The sequence below is a fragment of the Euprymna scolopes genome, chromosome 33 (genome assembly GCF_053919585.1).
Source record: "Euprymna scolopes isolate OS-2025 chromosome 33, ASM5391958v1, whole genome shotgun sequence".
Taxonomy (NCBI): domain Eukaryota; kingdom Metazoa; phylum Mollusca; class Cephalopoda; order Sepiida; family Sepiolidae; genus Euprymna; species Euprymna scolopes.
In genome coordinates, this window is record NC_136514.1 from 52127183 (window position 1) to 52144020 (window position 16838).

Below are 16838 nucleotides of genomic sequence, written 5' to 3' on the forward strand. Positions count from 1 at the left end.
ATTTCTATAAATGTGCTTTTTGTTAACTTTTTTCCTTCTGATGAAGGAGAGATAGTTATATTGTGTTGGTAGTTTATCGAGAGCATATCTTTCCTAATTATTTGGTGATTCATTTAATAAATGACTACTGTACACTCATTAACCCTTATCCTCGAGTGGCCTCCGGATCTTGATAAGTGGTGATTCCTATGTAAAAAAAAAAAAAAAAAAAAAAGATTTTCTTCAGAAATGTGTGTAAAAATTCATATTTGATTGAACGTTTTACCTTTTAAGCCTGATTTTAGTGCTACTTTAAATCTTTGAATACCTAATGCTCTACTATCAGGTAAAAATATCGAGCTTCTTTCTTCATTGTTAATTTAATAAGATGAGCCATTTCTTGTCTCAGGAACATATTGTGCACAATGTATTTCATATGATGGAAACCTTAAGTTTTTAGGCAAGTAGTTGTGATCGTAATATCTCTGATTCGCAAATGGATATTGTCTTTTTTTTTTTTTTTTTTTTTTTTATATAGTTTAAAAAAATTCCCGCTGTCTTATCATGTTGGCTGTTTGTTGGTCTTTTTTATATAAATAAAGCAAAACTAATCGAATGAAAGCACGTGGCCTTCTGTCCGGGTCGTATCTGTTCTGTAATTGGTCCTTTGGTCAATGTAGGGGAAAACCCTTCATACTGAGACAATTACTATTTATTTGGATACTGTCCGAGTGCCCCCCTTTTTTGGCTTAGCTGCTTTTCTCACACACGACCTTTGTGGGAGGCTTAAAAGCAACCCCATTTCTGCAAGTCATCTTTTTGATTGACTACATTTGATTTGAACGCTTTACACTTCCAGTCGCGGCATGGCGTAGCGGTAAGACATCACGTTCTTTTCCGCGAGCCTGCCTGCCTGCCTAGTACCACTTTTTTTTTTTTTTTTTTTTATAGACCTACAAACACCGGGGCAACGCTGGGCACCCAGGCTAGTCTATATTATATTTCTCTTAGTCTGTCTGTCCATTCCACTTTTTCTCTGAAACTACTGTCCCAATCTGTCTGAAATTTTGTATGAACCTTTGTTATAAGTTGCAACGAACTAATTATTATGGTATCCATTTGAGTAATGGGAATTAGTATTTAATGCAAGAATCTGTATCAATTTGGCACAAAGCACTCATTCTAGATCAATGGCTATAACTTTTGTCCATTTTTAACGGATTAAAAATTCTAGTAACTAATAATACAGATAAGAAACAACAAAAATATCTTTTCAATTACTGTTTAATTTAAACTTTATACCCCCTACTTATTAACATGACTGCATGCAACTCCCAACGGGAAAATTAATGGAGGTGAAGTATTGTTCGTTTTCTTTCTGATTTGTTCAGAGGTCATTTCAAATTTGTAGAAAAACAAAAAAAAAAAATCAACCAAATATTAAAAAAAAAAAAAATGCCGTTTCATGCCTTCTGTCATTTCAAGCCCTTTTTAGTGGTCCGTCCAAAAAAAAAGAAAAAATGCAAAACACAAAAACATTTATATATAAAAACTGGAATGCCAACAAAAAAATAAAAACACTCCCAAATTTTGAGAACATACAAAAAAATATTCATTTTTACATTTAATCCAAAACCCTTTTTTTTTTCTTCTTAAAGAAACGAGAAACAAACAAGAATATTAAAAAAAAAGTTCAAAACACACACACACACACACGCATGCACACACTAAAAAAAAAAAAATAAATAACCTGTGAATACCGAATTACATAATTATCAACATTTTTGATTTGTATAAAAACACACACAGAGGAAAAAAAACAACAAAAAAATATGTCTGCCATTCTTAATCAAAATATTTGGTTTTGAATACACACCAAAAAAAAAAAATTGTCTGACATTTTTTGGGGGAGGTTTATTCTGTTGATTGGAAATGTGTTCTGTTTGTACACTTCATTATTTTTGTTTGTTGGTTTGTGTTTCTTCATCAAAAAAAAGAAAAAAAAGACATTTTTTTTTTTTTGTTATTGAATCTCTGCCTCGTTCAATTTATCAGTTTTCATCCCATCATAACCTACTCTTTCCACCTGCTATCTACCCATAAACCAATTAAAAGAGCGAGAAGAAAGACTGTAGAGCAAGACGACACGGATTCCAGCTACAGAACATCCGTCAACTTATTAAACTTCTTGATCCAACTTTTGCACGTACTTTCTCTTTTTTTTTTTTTTTTAGGGATTTTAAAAAGTATCAAAAAAAATTTGAAACCTACAACAAACCCAATTTTTTTTTTTTTGTTCTTAGATTCATTGTGTTTTATATCAAGGAATTTATTAAAATCAACAAATGTATACATTTTTGATCTAATGCCTGTGTATTTTTTTATTTATTTATTTTTTTTGTTTGTTTCATACGAGACTAAAAATTGCCTGATTTTTAATTTTATTTTCCCTATTGATGTTGGAGATACCTTCAGTTGCTTAGATGGCAGGTTGAATGCTGGTGACTTTTTAAGAGGTCACTACTTTATTGTAAGGAATTTAAAAATAGGGGAAAAAATACAACAAAAAAAAACATATATAAAAATATGTTTATCAGTATAACAAAAGTATAGAAAGTTGTTCATAAAAAAACAAAAAAAAAACAAAAATAGGATTGTTAATCAAGGCTCAGTCAATGTATTTTAAAGTTAGTTTTCGGAGTGAGTGACGATGAGTTTTGTGACAGTTTACAACAGTTGGAGATGATTTATAGACAGTCTTGGGTTTGGAACGGTGGTGTAGTGTTTGTCTTTCGGTAACACTTTATCTGTTTATCGCTCGTGTATGTATAATCATATTTGTTGCACTTCTACGAAGATGCTGCTAATAAAAAATATATACGCTCTAGCTTTTTCCAACCGTCTGACAATTATACACAGACAGTTTTATAACAAAACTGTTTTTTGTTTAATTATTATTTTGCTTGCAGTGGTTGTCAGATGTATAGAATAAGGATGAAAGGTGAGGTTGGGGTTGACGAGCCCGTCTAGCAGAAAACACTATCAATAATTTCCCCCACTCTTTATCTGTGCCTAAACCTAAACGTAGATTCGATAAACAAAGCTTCTTTCTTAGATCTGCACACACCTATGGAATTGTCTTCTGTTTTTCTACTTTCCAGCTGATTACAATATGGTTGTCTTCAAGTCTAACATAAACAAGTTTCTGATGAATCGTTCCATATAAGTTAACAAATTTACCGAATTTCCATTATTAAACGATTACTTTGTCCAATTGTCTACTGTACACTCTTTAACCCTTATCCTCGATTAACCCTTATCCTCGAGTGTCCTTTTGGTCTTGATAAGTGGAGATGCCTTTGAAAAAAAACAAGGCCGATAGCCATTAGTCGTGTGCTCTCGTGTAATGAATGAATGCGTGAATGTAGGATTGACATGAAATTCTTAAAAAAATGGGCTGAAATGACTTAAATAAATAAAAAGTAAATGACTTAGAATGACTTTAATGAACTTAAGGATGAATTGAATGACCTTAAGAATGACTTGAATGCTTAAAAATAACTGGAATCCTTCAAAAACAACTTGAATGATCTGGAGAATGACTTGAATGGCTTTGAGACTGACTAGTTGTAAAGTGGGTGATCATTTTACATTAAATTAATACAGAAAAGTGATCCCCCACTTTATATCACAGTTACAAACATAGATATAGCATATAGTAAAAACAGATACTACACTTTGATCTTGGCCAAAAGGCCGAGAAAAGGGTATTTATTTGCTCCCCCACCGAGGTGATTAGTAGGACCTTCCCAACCCCGTCTAGTTGATAGACTGCCCATTCCACTAGGTTTGTAAAAGGAACCTCGCTTCTGTGGGTCAGTCTCTAAGTAGGGATGCCCTCTAGATGTGGGTGAATAGAGAAAAGAAAATTTTGTGGGTAAGGGATGGGGGTTAGTTTGTATTTCTTTCGTTCCAAGATGGGGGAAATTTAGAGGAAGGGGTGGGTATCTTGGAGGCTTCCTAATTGTGGAGGGATGGAACACACACTCAGCTAGCTGAGAGGCTACTTGTTTAATTTTACTTTATGGAACTGCGTGTTCCACACCTTGGCGGGGAACACCTATTCAAATTTGGCTCCTCTTCGTACACACAGACTTGCTACATGTATCTATCTTCTGTCAAAGGTCGCGCGATGCAACCTTCTTCTATCACATCTGATCTTCACCCGTAGTTGGTGCTTAAAGAAAGCGATCAGATCCTGATCAGAAAAAGACCCCCCCCCCCGGTTTAGCGCATTAAAAACCTCCCACTCCGTCACACAGCCCTCACAACTAGCTGCCTCAAGGCAGGGAGAGTCAGCCAAATAATCGCTAAACTCAAGGACCGGAAGATCGGGCTGCTGTGTAAAACCATGCTGTCAACCCAACCGCTAACTTAAGCCTATTTCCTAGCTTCAGCCGGGCCATAACTAGTTTATGGTCCATCTGGCCTAGCGAAGTGAACATGGGACAAGATAGAAAGTCTACTTCACCTCTCCTAACTAACATCCTATACAAATAGGTGTTTCAATAGGAGGGAACGCTATTGGTTCACGTCCACATCTCCCGCCCCGGATGCTCGACCCGAAACCTGTCGACCAGATAGCATCTAGCCATCAGATCAACCAGGCTGGACTCGCACCTCTCCGACCCTCTAGCTTCACCTCCTACCTTATCTATCTTGGGGTCTAAGATGGCGTTCCAATCCCCCATTAGCACTACCCACTTCCGACAATCTACAAACGCGTCAAGCTGACCGAAGAATGAGACCAGTGCTGGGTGCATGAACTGCGACCACCCGAAACACAGAATCTTTTACGGCAACATCGGCCACGACCAGCCTGCTCTCTGCATCCCTATGAACAACATCGACCGTCACGGACAGGGTACGTTTAAACAGCAAGGAGTCTCCCTTCCCCCGGGGGCTGCCATATGCTGAGAAAACCTCAAAATCTTGCGCCAGCACCTAACAGTCCACAGAAGAAATGAAATGCGTCTCTTGAATCGCAGCCACATCCACTCCAAGGGATAAGAGGTCGTGCCGGAGGCGAGCCGCCCGGCCTGTTGATCTCAAGCCCTTCGCATTCAGACTAGCCAAATTCAAAGCCATGGTACCTACCTTAAGATGTGTTACACTCAGCTCTGAAATCGGTAGGGGAAAGGACACTGACACTGTATGTCTGGTGTTGGAGTGGTGTCTGGTGTTGGTGCAGTGTGTGGTTTGGAGGGGGAAGTGGGTTGTGTTGTTGTTTGGGGTGGTGCATGCACACAGGGAGTGGGGGGGGCACCTTTTCTTCTCTTTTTCTGTATTTCGAATTAACCGGAGAATGGTGAGGTTGGGTTCTTCTCCCTCTCACTAGCTGATTCATCCTCAGAGAAGCAGTTTTTTTCTCCGCTTGGTCCTCGTCTCGATTGGTGTGGTGACCGTTGGTTGTTGCTGCTCCTGTTGTTGATGTTGCTGCTGCAGTGGTTGTTGGTGCTGCTGTTTTTGCTGCTGCAACAGTTGTTGTTGCAGGTACTTTTGCGGCTTTGGCTGCTGCAACTGTTATTGTTGCTGCAGCTGCTGCTGCTGTTGTCGTTGTGGCTGCAGCTGTTGTTGCTGCTGTGAGCAGGTGGTTGGGTTGATGTGGAGATAGATGTGTTTTTCCGTTTACGCCCTGCCACCGTACTCCATTGATCCTTGGGCTTTGCCAACTCAAGGGCTGATGTTGGTGATTCCCTAGTTTCAGTGGCTGTTGCCACCCCTGCTACTGGAACTGTGTTTATTTGTGGCGCTGGTTGGCTTGGAACTGCTTTTTTTGGGGCAGTTCTTTGCCATGTGGCCCTACTTCAGACAAAACCAGCAGTGAGGGTGCCGACCCTCAACCACCACTCGGCTTTCCTTAAAGATATTGTTGCTGGTATGCCTAGGAAGCCTTCTCTTTTGACCTGCATTGCTACTGTATAACTTCCCAGGTGGACGCCGTTTTTGGAGCGTGCCAGATCAATCCGCTCCACCTCTCCAAAATTACCGAGGAAAGCTCCCAGCAGTTCTGTGTGTAGATCAGCAGGAGCATTGAATATTTGTACTCGGATTCTCCTCCTGCCCCGATACTCTGGCAGTAACTTGATACCTGCTCATTTAAGTTCTGTGCATGAGAACTTTTCTGCTTCATCCTTGTTGGGGAGCAGTACGTCCCACATCGCGAAGCTTCTCTGGTGTATATACTTGGTGGGTATATTCAGTTTCTGGAGGAGCTCTGCCATTTCCTCTTTTTTCATCCCCTTGAGCTGATTTGCCCGGATGTCCGAAGTGATGAAGGACAGGATCTTGCCCTCCATTGCCTCCCAGTCCCCAGGTATTGGTTTGAGGATGGTCCCCTCAATATATTCCTTGTACTTGGTAAGGTAAAAGTCTTAATATTCCTGTGGGGAGAGTCTCTTATCAGCGGTTTTACCCCATGCAGATCCCTTGGGCGAGGGGTCTTTGGTGGGGTTAAAAGATCGTTCCGCTGTCTTGGAGGTGTTTTATGAGACCAGTTTCCCTTTAGGGGTTGATTCTCCCATGCTTTGCTTGGGTGTGTCCAGTACTGCTCTCTTATTTGGGGAGCTTCCCGCTTCATAATGTCTCTTGAGGCGGCTCATTCATGGGATGTATGCCTCTTCTTTTTGGGGGGAGCTGCCCTCGTGGGAAGCTTCTTCCCTGGTAATGTTTTTTGGGGCCGCTGCCCCTTGTTTTTTCTTTTATTATTTTTTACACAGTGGTCACCACTTATCAAGGCCCGGAAGCCACTCAGGGATAAGGGTTATTGCAAGTACAGTACGTTAGTGTGGAGATTTAATGAAGTGTTCACTTAAGGGGGCGGATCATCAGGAATTTGTTTACGTTGGACTTGAAGACATCCTGGTTGTAGTCAGGTGGGAAGCAGGCAGACGGAATGGTTCCACAGGCATGCAGTTCTCAGAAAGAAGCTTTGTTCATGGAATCTACGTTTTGATTTAGGCACAGATCAGGGGGGAAAATTTTTCACAGTGGATTCAGCTAGACGGATGTTTTTCGTGAAAGATTGTGGGAGAGAGATTGCATGGTAGAGAAACGAGCATCCCCCACTAAGCTATGAAGTCTATTTTGTACTCTGTCAAGGCAAGATAGGCTGTTTTTAGCAGTTCCTGCCCAGATATGGCAGCAGTATTCCATCCTTGGACGTACTTGGCTTTTATATAGATAGAGAATTGCATCAGTAGTGAGATATCTTCTGGAGCGGTAGAAGGATCCCACCAACTTTCCAGCGACCTTGGCAACAGACTTGATGTACGTGTTCCGTTTTAGATCAGGAGTAAAGGACAAACCCAGAAGCTTATAAAAATATGGGGTTTCTCCTAGACGAGAGCCATCCATTTCAATTGATGCCAGATGGGGATCAGAGCGTTGATGATATAAAGATAGGAGTTTGGTTTTAGATGCATTAAAGGTAACCAGCCACGTCTTCCTCCACTGAACCACGCACTCAAGATCAGAGGAGAGAGAATCAGAGAGAACTTTGTCATTTACAGCCTTTGATGTGTTGCCGTAGATGGTCGTGTCATCAGCAGAGATGTCAACGAATGATTTTTTAAGTATGTGTTTTGGGAGATCATTGATGTAGATCAGGAAGATAGTTGGGCCCAGGATTGACCCCTGAGGGACTCCAGCATTAATACTGCAGGCCTCTGATTTTTATTCATCGGCCACTATTCTTATGAGCCTATCGGAGAGAAATGATTTAATGATTGAGAAAACATTTCCAGTTATACCGTAGCTGGAAATCTTGTGAAGTAGGCCCTTATGCCATACCTTGTCAAAGGCCTTTGATATGTCAAGAGCAATTGCCCTAGAAAGGAAGCCTTTGTCAAGAGATTCACTAATCCTGTGAGATATAACCGTTAGCACATCTGCGGTAGATCTTGCAGAATGGAAACCATATGAAGGTTATTCCTGCTGAGGTGGTTGACTATTTCTCTATTTAATATGGATTTCAGCAACTTCCTCATAACACACAGGAGACTTATTGGTCTGTACTGAGAAGGAGATGACTTATCACCTGAATTCTTAAATACAGGGCATACTGATGAGGTTTTCCAGGGAGTCGGAAAGCACTTCTCCTTAAGGCAACGCTTAAACAGTTTTGTAAGTATGGGAGCAAGTTCTGGTTGAAGCTTTCTTAACACTATAATTGGGATGCTGTCAGGCCCCGTTGCTTTACTGGAATCAAGGTTCTTGATTAGCTTGGCAATCTCATGCACAGATATTTGTATGTTACCTAGTTCTGTGTTATAGGAGGAAATGTGGAGAGTTGATGGCCTTCGTCGCATAGGGTAGAATTAGCTGCAAAGTTCTTTGCAAATAGTTTGGCCTTGTCTGATGCTGACGAGATGACCTCTGGTCCATTGATAATGGTTCGGATAGAACGCACACTTCTGTTCAGGATCCTATTTGTTATTTGCCAAAACTGGTGGGATCCAAGCCGCTGTTCAGCTACTTTGGATTCAACAGACTGAGCATATAGCTCTCTTGCATTTTTTATTACTCTTTTACAGTGGTTGCTGGCGTTCCTGAAAGCAGCTTTAGTGTCAGTACATCTATTACGTTGGTAGTTATGGAAAAAATGATTTCTGTGCGCGATAGCAGCAGCACATTCTTGGGAGAACCATGGCTGGCTGTTAGGTTTTGTTGGAATTTTTTTAGATGGTATGAATTGCTCTATGCCTACAATTAACCATTCGGTCAGATCCAATACTATAGAGGACACCTCCTTTGTAAACATGGAATGCAGAGGTAAATCAGATATGAATGTACGGAAGCTATCCCAGTCAGCCATATAGTATCGGTATACAGTACGGTGGAGAGGTACATCTGGGGACTTATTACATTTCATTTTTATCTTAACTAATACAACGGAGTGGTTGGAGGATCCTAGAGGAGAATGAACGGAACATGAACATAGCTCGGCAAGTTGAGAGAAAAAGGTCTAGGAGACTTGCATATTGACCAGTAGTATCGGGCATTCGGGTGGGTTCGCGAAAAATTTGAGTGAGGTCATAAGCAATGGCAAAATCATGACAAAACCTCCACTCATCTTCCGTCTTATTTGAATGGGTCAGCCATTCCACGTTATGGACGTTGAAGTCACCACAGATGTGGATGTTAGCCGAAGGGTGTGCAGACAGGATGTGGTCTATTTTCTCAGATATATCTTAAAGATAGTAACTCCGCTGTTATGGGGCCGATAGAGGGCAAATATAAATGCAGTGGTGTAAGCAAGTGCAACCTGGAAGCACATATAGGATAAATTAGGATCTTCTCTAGAGATATCCCTGCCACACGGGAAGCCATCTTTAATGTAGGCACATATTCCATGCCCATGGCGATCTTGGGGGTCAGATTTAGCTGTTAAGTTAGAGTATCCGTTAATTATGAACTCATCAAGGGAAGTGGTCGGCCCTATTCCAGTTTCGCTTAGAAAGAATATGTCTGATTTCGTCTCCTATAATTGGGTTTCAACCTCTGGAAGGTTGGAACGTAAACCCCTAATGTTGGAGAAGGAGACCTGGTAGTAGGGGTCTACGTTGGAAGATGGGGTTCTAGGTTTATTCAAGTTTTTTTTCTGGAGATATTTCATGTTGAGGTTTTCGGATTTGTGGAACAGGTTGGCATACTTGGTTAGAGCAGGATAGAGAGAGAAAGTAAGAGAGAAAAAGACAGGAAATTTTTTTTTTTTTTGTAGCACATGAAAAGGTAAAGCCGAAACAATTACCCACTAGTATGGCATCGAGAGGCCCCACCATAGACTACTGCATGGTCCAGAATCCATTCACCAAATGGAAATACAGCAGTCTCAGTACTTTGCGCCTGCTGATAGGACAGCCTCCTTAGTGGTTAATCCAAGGTTCGGGTCCCTGACTATCAGGCGGATAACATCAGCCCTGACAAAACGTTTACCTCCAGCACGCTTACTAGTGATATGGCCACAAGGATAGACATAGAGACAGAAAAATTTGGTTTGGAGGATATCGTGAGTGTGCCTCCTCAGTTTGGTAATTTGCTCCCTCTTTGGGGGAGCTGCCCTCGTGGGGAGCTTCTCCCTGGGCACAGTCTTTTGGCCCCTGCTTTCATGTTGTCCGGGCAGTACGCCTCTTTGGTATTGAGTGTTGCTCCCCCATGTGAGGAGTTGTCCTTTTGGGGGAGTTATCATTTCCTTGCCTAGTGTTGTTTCTTTTTTCTCTAGGTTAGCAGAGGTCAATATGTGTGTCAAAGTTCGAAATGGTATTTTCTTTGTTCTCTGCTAACCTGGAATTTGTGTGTGTGTGTGTGTGTGTGTGTGCACAATCTCCAAGTTCCTTTATCCAACAATGGTTGAGGACAGTTAGGAGTTTGACGCAATATTCCCAGAAGTATATCACCCCTGATGCAATCCTCTACCTGTACAAGTGCCAAATACATCTTAAAATGGAGTACTCTTCCATGTTTGCCAAGAAGCTGCTTGACGCACTCTTTCCTGCCTTGTCAGGGCACAAAACTGACTTCAACACTTGGTAGATGATGTTCTTTCCTCCCTGCAACCTCTTTCTCACGGAAGAGATGTGGCGAGTTTATCTCTACTCTAGACCAGAAAACCAAATGCATACAATCTTTTGAGACATCAAAATGTAAACTGACAAACTTATTGAAGGAAGAAAAGCTGATATGATAATAGTTCACGAAAAGGAAAGCAATTTGCGAAAAAATAGGTGGAAAAACTAAATTCAAAACGTAAATTCCGTGAACGAAGCTTCTTCCCTAGAACTGCACACTTGTGGAACGCAAAGCCAGGCTCTTCCTTTCCAACTGACTACAGCACAGTCATATTCAAGTCCAATGTAAACAAGTTCTTGTTAAGCCGTCCCTTAAATAATCACATTCTACCAATTTCCATCACTACTTATCACTATACTGTCGTCTGTCTGACCACCTGGAGTGGCTTTAAGGCCTTAATAAGTAATGACTTCTAGTTTAAAAAAAAAAATCAAACTGAAGAGTTTAAACATTGGACACTTGAGGAACGTAACAGTTAAAGTTTATTTACAGTTTGTTACCAGACGATTTGGCAATGAGAAAGTTCACTAATGAGCCTAGAGTTTAGGGTTCAATCCTTGGTCAAATTATATCAAAGACTTAAAATATGGTACTTTGTGTTTAGCAAGGTGGGGGGCACTATCAGTATTTCTATTAAAATTGTAGTTGAGAAAAGTTACATGCTCTTGATACAAGTCTTTCTTTTCCCATAACAGCAATGGTAAGTTCTTTACATAAAGAGATGAACCAATAAACCACATCATAAGTGAATGTATCAAGCTAGTCCATGGGGGTGCGGACAGAACTCGTCTATTTATAACCGCTGTCAACAATTTCCCCCAGTTTCTATATAAATAACCAAGATGAAGATACTACGTCCCCATTTCCCCTTCACTCCTCTCACTCCCAGACAAGGTTCAAAAGAGAGTCGCCAACCTAATATATCCATGATTTGATTGAGAAAGTAGTTCACTCATAGTAGTGGATCAAGGGCAAGTGGAGTTATCTCGAGAATGGAGTAGTGCTTTGGTGCAGGGATTAATGAAAAGGGAGCCTTCAAGTCACCTTTGACAATGGTCGGTCAAACAGATTAACTTGTTGGTGTACATGAGCGACACAGACATGAAAGGATGGTTACAAACAAGCAAGGGAAGTAATTAAGGAAAATGAATCCTAAACAACAGAAGCGAAATAAAATTAAACAAAAATGTTATTTACTCAATCTAAATAGTAACATGTTGTTAGAAGAGAAAAATAAATACAAAAAAAAAAGTCAAATGTTTCACTTCTTTGACCAAAAACCGGACATGGTTATATTGAATGAAACTCTGCATAAATCATTGATGTCACGGTTTCTCATGACTACGGACTTATTAAGTAGAGAGAGAAAAAATAATTTTTTTTTTTTTTTTTTTTTAATTTTTTTTTTTTTTTTTTTTAATTTTTTTTTACACAGTGATCACCACGTATCAAGGCCCGGAAGCCACTCAGGGATAGGGGTTATTGCAAGTACATTAAGTTAGTGAGGAGATTTGCTGAAGTGTTTACTTAAGGGGGCGGTTCATTAGGAATTTGTTAACATTGGACTTGAAGACATCCAAGTTATAGTCCGAAGGGAAGCAGGCAGACGGAACAGAGTTCCACAGGCGTGCAGTTCTAAGAAAGAAGCTTTGTTCATGGAATCCGCGTTTTGATCTAGGCACAGATATAGAGTGGGGGAAATTTTTCACAGTGGATTCAGCTAGACGGGTGTTTTTCGTGAAAGATTGGCGAGGGGGGACCAGAGATTGGAGTTCAGACGAGCATCTGCCATGGAAATAACGATAAAACAAGGACAGGCTCGCAACGTCTCTTCTGTGGGAGAGAGGTTGCAGGGTAGAGAAAAGGGCATCCCCCACCAAGCCACGAAGTCTATTTTGTACTCTGTCAAGACAGGATAGGCTGTTTTTAGCAGCTCCTGCCCAGATATGGCAACAGTATTCCATCCTTGGACGTACTTGGCTTTTATATAGATAGAGAATTGCATCAGTAGTGAGATATCTTCTGGAGCGGTAGAAGGATCCCACCATCTTTCCAGCGACCTTGGCAACAGACTTGATGTACGTGTTCCATTTCAGATCAGGAGTAAAGGTCAAACCCAGAAGCTTGTCAAAACACGGAGCTATATGATGCTCTCAAAAATGACCTCAGATCAACATGGAGGCTAAACCAAATACATATAATACCAGTAGTGGTCAATGCAACAGGCCTGATGAAGAGAAAGCTTGTAAACTACCTGGAGTCCATTCCTGGCTCTCCAAGTGTTCATTAAGTACAACTTGAGCCAATAAAGGAGCCAATAAAAATTCTAAAAAGAGCCCTTGAATACACTGCAATCTTGTGTAGGGCTGCAACTAAGACCCTGTACTAGGGTCCGTTGCACCATACCATCCTTGAAACAAGAAAAATAAAATAAAAAAGAGTTGGTGGAGTTAGAAAATATCCTATAATCTAGTTGTTGGCTCCGCCATTAAATGCCCAAGACAGGACGCTTACGAATCACATTCAATGCTGCCAAGACTAAACTTGTTTTCTTCAATAATTACAAGAAACCTTCTCTACCACCAATAGCAATGGCCAAAGACTCATTATCTGAATATACTTCTTTTAAACTCCTTGGCCTAACGTTTACAGAAAACATGAGTTGGAACAATTACATTGAGAGCATTGCCAGGAACGTTGTGAAGAAGGTAGGGTCTCTCTACCATGCTAGAAAGATACTAACGCCCGAAAGTATACTGTACCTCTAGAAGGCTACCATTCGCCCATGTATGGAGTATTGTTGTCATATTTGGGCCGATGCATTTGCTAGTAGTCTCTCACTCCTAGACAAGGTTCAAAAGAGAGTCGCCAACCTGATAGGTTCTGAATTGGCATCTAAGCTTCAGCCTCTGTCCCATCGACGAAATGTTGCATCCCTCTGCCTGTTCTACAAGTATTTTAATGGTGAATGCTCTGACGAACTACAAGCACTTGTACCCCTTCGACGTAAATACCCCCGACAAACCTGACAAGCAGCTAAATCTCAGCCCTACACAGTAAATGTAACAGAGCTTTCTACTCGAGTAGTTTCTTTCTCAGAACTGCTAGAATTTGGAATTCCTTTCCGGGTCCCTGCTTCCCCAACAGCACTGACATGTAGAAGTTCAAGTGTAACGTGAACAGACATTCCCAATAGGTGTCGCTAGCAGTGTATCATTCAAAAACAAGATGGCGTGAAGTTTTTCTTCGATAAAATGTCTCATAATATTTGATTTTCTTAAAAAAAAAAAAAAAAAAAACACTACTTGATCGATTTACGTGATTTTTGGAATATGACATTTTCATGCAGTGACAAGTACGTACATTATAAAGATTTTTTTCAGATTTTTATAGTAAAAAAGATTACTTGTGGACCATTTATAGACTTGCACCCACAAATTTTTCCCGATTCCAATACTCCGAGAATTTCCGATTTTTGCGATTTCCGATTAATGGAATCTAACAAAAATCAGTAAAACACCAGTAGTTAAATGAAATATTATTAGAAAAAAACAACACTTGTAGATTCCTAAACATACCATATGTTACCTACGTTAAAATGAAAAACCTGGAGATAATAAGTTTTAGTGATAGAGGTTTAAAAAAAACAAAAAAAGAAAACAATGAAATTTCAAGTAATTGTAAACCTAGTAAGTCAAACCTTCCTATTGGCTTACATACAACCACTTGAACCTAATACCAATAAAATAAAGTTAATAATATCTATAAATCTTAATTTAATCCACTAATCTATATATATAAAAGCGAAAATGTGTGTATGTATGTGTGTGTGTTTGTGTGTCCGCTAAAAACTTTTGATAGACAGAACAAAAATTCACAAACCCGGTATCATTGAAGCTCCATCTTTCGCCCGATAAAATTGGCCAAAAACGTTAATTTTTTTCAACCCAAAATCGATAATTTTCTACAGGGGGGGGTCAACAAAAACCGTCCTCTCATGACGACGGCCGGTTCTACGCATGCGTCAGATGACGTCATGACCTGATTTAGTTTAAATAGTTGAGGAACTGACTAAATTTCATGTACGTTGTGTTAGCTCAGTTGGTTAGAGCATTGGGTCATTATCTAAACGTTTTGGGTTCGAATCGTGGTGTGAGATCTCTTTTTTTTTTTTTTTTCGATTTTTAAAATTTAAATATAAAAGCAGGGTTATTTAAACCATTTTTCACGTAACGTTCGTTTTTCTGTTTTTTTTCTTTTTACTTCGCTTATTCTTAGGTTTTCATTAAAACCCCCACCCCCCAACCACACACCCAAAAACACCCGGGTATCCACTGATTTTTAAAATTTTAATAACGAGACAGGCTTATTTAAGCCATTTTTCCCATTTTTTTTTTTTGGTTTTTAGTTTTAACGTTGGTTTTCCTGTTTTCTTTTTTGCTTTTGTTTTTTTGATTTTAACATTTAACATCGTTCGTTTGCCTTACGTTAATTTTTATTGTTTTTTTTATGTTTTGATTACCATCCCCCCCCCCCACCGCTCGGGTTCGTTTTTCTGTTTTCTTTTTTTACTTTGCTTATTCTTAGGTTTTCATTAACAACCACACACACCTACAAACACTCGGGCAATGCCGGGTACCCCCCCCCCGCTAGTCTATAAATATAAAAGCGAACATGTGTGTATGTATGTTCGCTTTTTGTGTATGTCTGTAAAAGGCTTTTTCCGCTGGACTCTCGGTCGGCTCATTCCGTCTTAAAACTTTTTATATCACGTCTAAATGATAATATCTAAGAGTTACGAATGGGGGTCGCGTGTGTATTTAATTTGCTTGACTTTGAAAAGTTAAATATTCAACATTTTTTGATCGCCGCATGTGCATTAAGCTTTTTCGTATAATAAAAGCAAAACTAATTTTAGCGTCATTTTCTGGTTGTTGGAAATGTCCGAAAGCAATAAGATTTGATCAATGTGGAGTTTCTCCTTATATTAGACAATTGCTATTCAATTTGGACAATCCCTTTTTTATGGGGAGTTGGTTCCCCCCCCACAACATCTTGCGGAAAAAAAAAAAAAAAATCCTGCCCACGGTAAATAAAATACTGCCCCGCAGTCAAAGTTGACCTCGTTAAGTACGGGTACCTGCCAATTCATAATACTTAAATAAATTCAATCATGTTTCCGTTACTATTTCGTGGTGGCCCAGTGGTTAACGTCGCACTTTTTTTTTTTCACACTTTAATTTCCAACTTCGACTCGAGAGTTCTGGTTCGATCCTTCATACTTACCTACCAAAACTTTTTTATTTTACCTCCTCCCCCCGAAACAAGCACCTGGGTGTTTTGATTTACCTAAAACCACACACACCTCCAAACACCCGGGCAACGCCAGGTACCCTCCGCTAGTCTGTAATATAAATCTCACCTGTCTGTTTAAATGTATGTATGTATGTATGTTTGTATGTCTGCCTAAAACTTTTGACAGAGGCGACGTATTTTCATGAGCTCAGTATCATTTTGACGATCGACCCTTCGGACGACAAATATCAAAAACTTGGCCAAAAACATTAATTTCTTCACCCTCAACTTACGCCATCAACTATCCCAAACTGAAAACTGTCTGAAAACTGACTCCTAAATTGACTAGTAATCGGAAATCCTATGTCTGGTTTTTTGTTTAAAAGTGACTGATAAGTGGAAAATGACTTGCTGTTTCGGCCACTCCTAGCTGACCACTAGTCCCATTTTTTTTTTTTTTTTTTTTTTTTTTTTTTTACAGTGATCACCACTTATCAAGGCCCGGAAGCCACTCAGGGATAAGGGTTATTGCAAGTACATTACGTTACTGTGGAGTTTTTTCTTTTTTACCACATTTCTAACCATTGGCATGACTTTTTAAAACAAGATTTCGACAACGTTTTTCTTTTTCATGAATCACTTTCTAACACTCTGGGATGGAGAAGTGCATAGTATCACACATTTACGATTAACCAAAACAAGTTTGTGGGCATGTTTTCTGGGACAATTATCAAATTTGAGCATACTAAGAGTTCAACATTTGAAGTCAGTTCACCACATCTTACCCATTGTTTTTGAGGGAGCAGAGTTTGAATAAACACTTATAAAATCATTGCTTTGCTTGAGCAGTATGTTTTTCTATTAGAAAGCAATAATTTACCAACACATAACGTCCAGAGTTTTTCATTGTTCGAATAGTAACACGTCATTTGGAA

General features: G+C 39.7%; 1 pseudogene; it reads right to left on the reverse strand.

Annotated features, from left to right (window-relative positions):
- Positions 1–3595: 3595 nt before the first annotated feature.
- LOC145258452 (U2 spliceosomal RNA) lies at positions 3596–3748 on the reverse strand (annotated as a pseudogene).
- Between the last annotated feature and the right edge of the window lie 13090 nt (positions 3749–16838).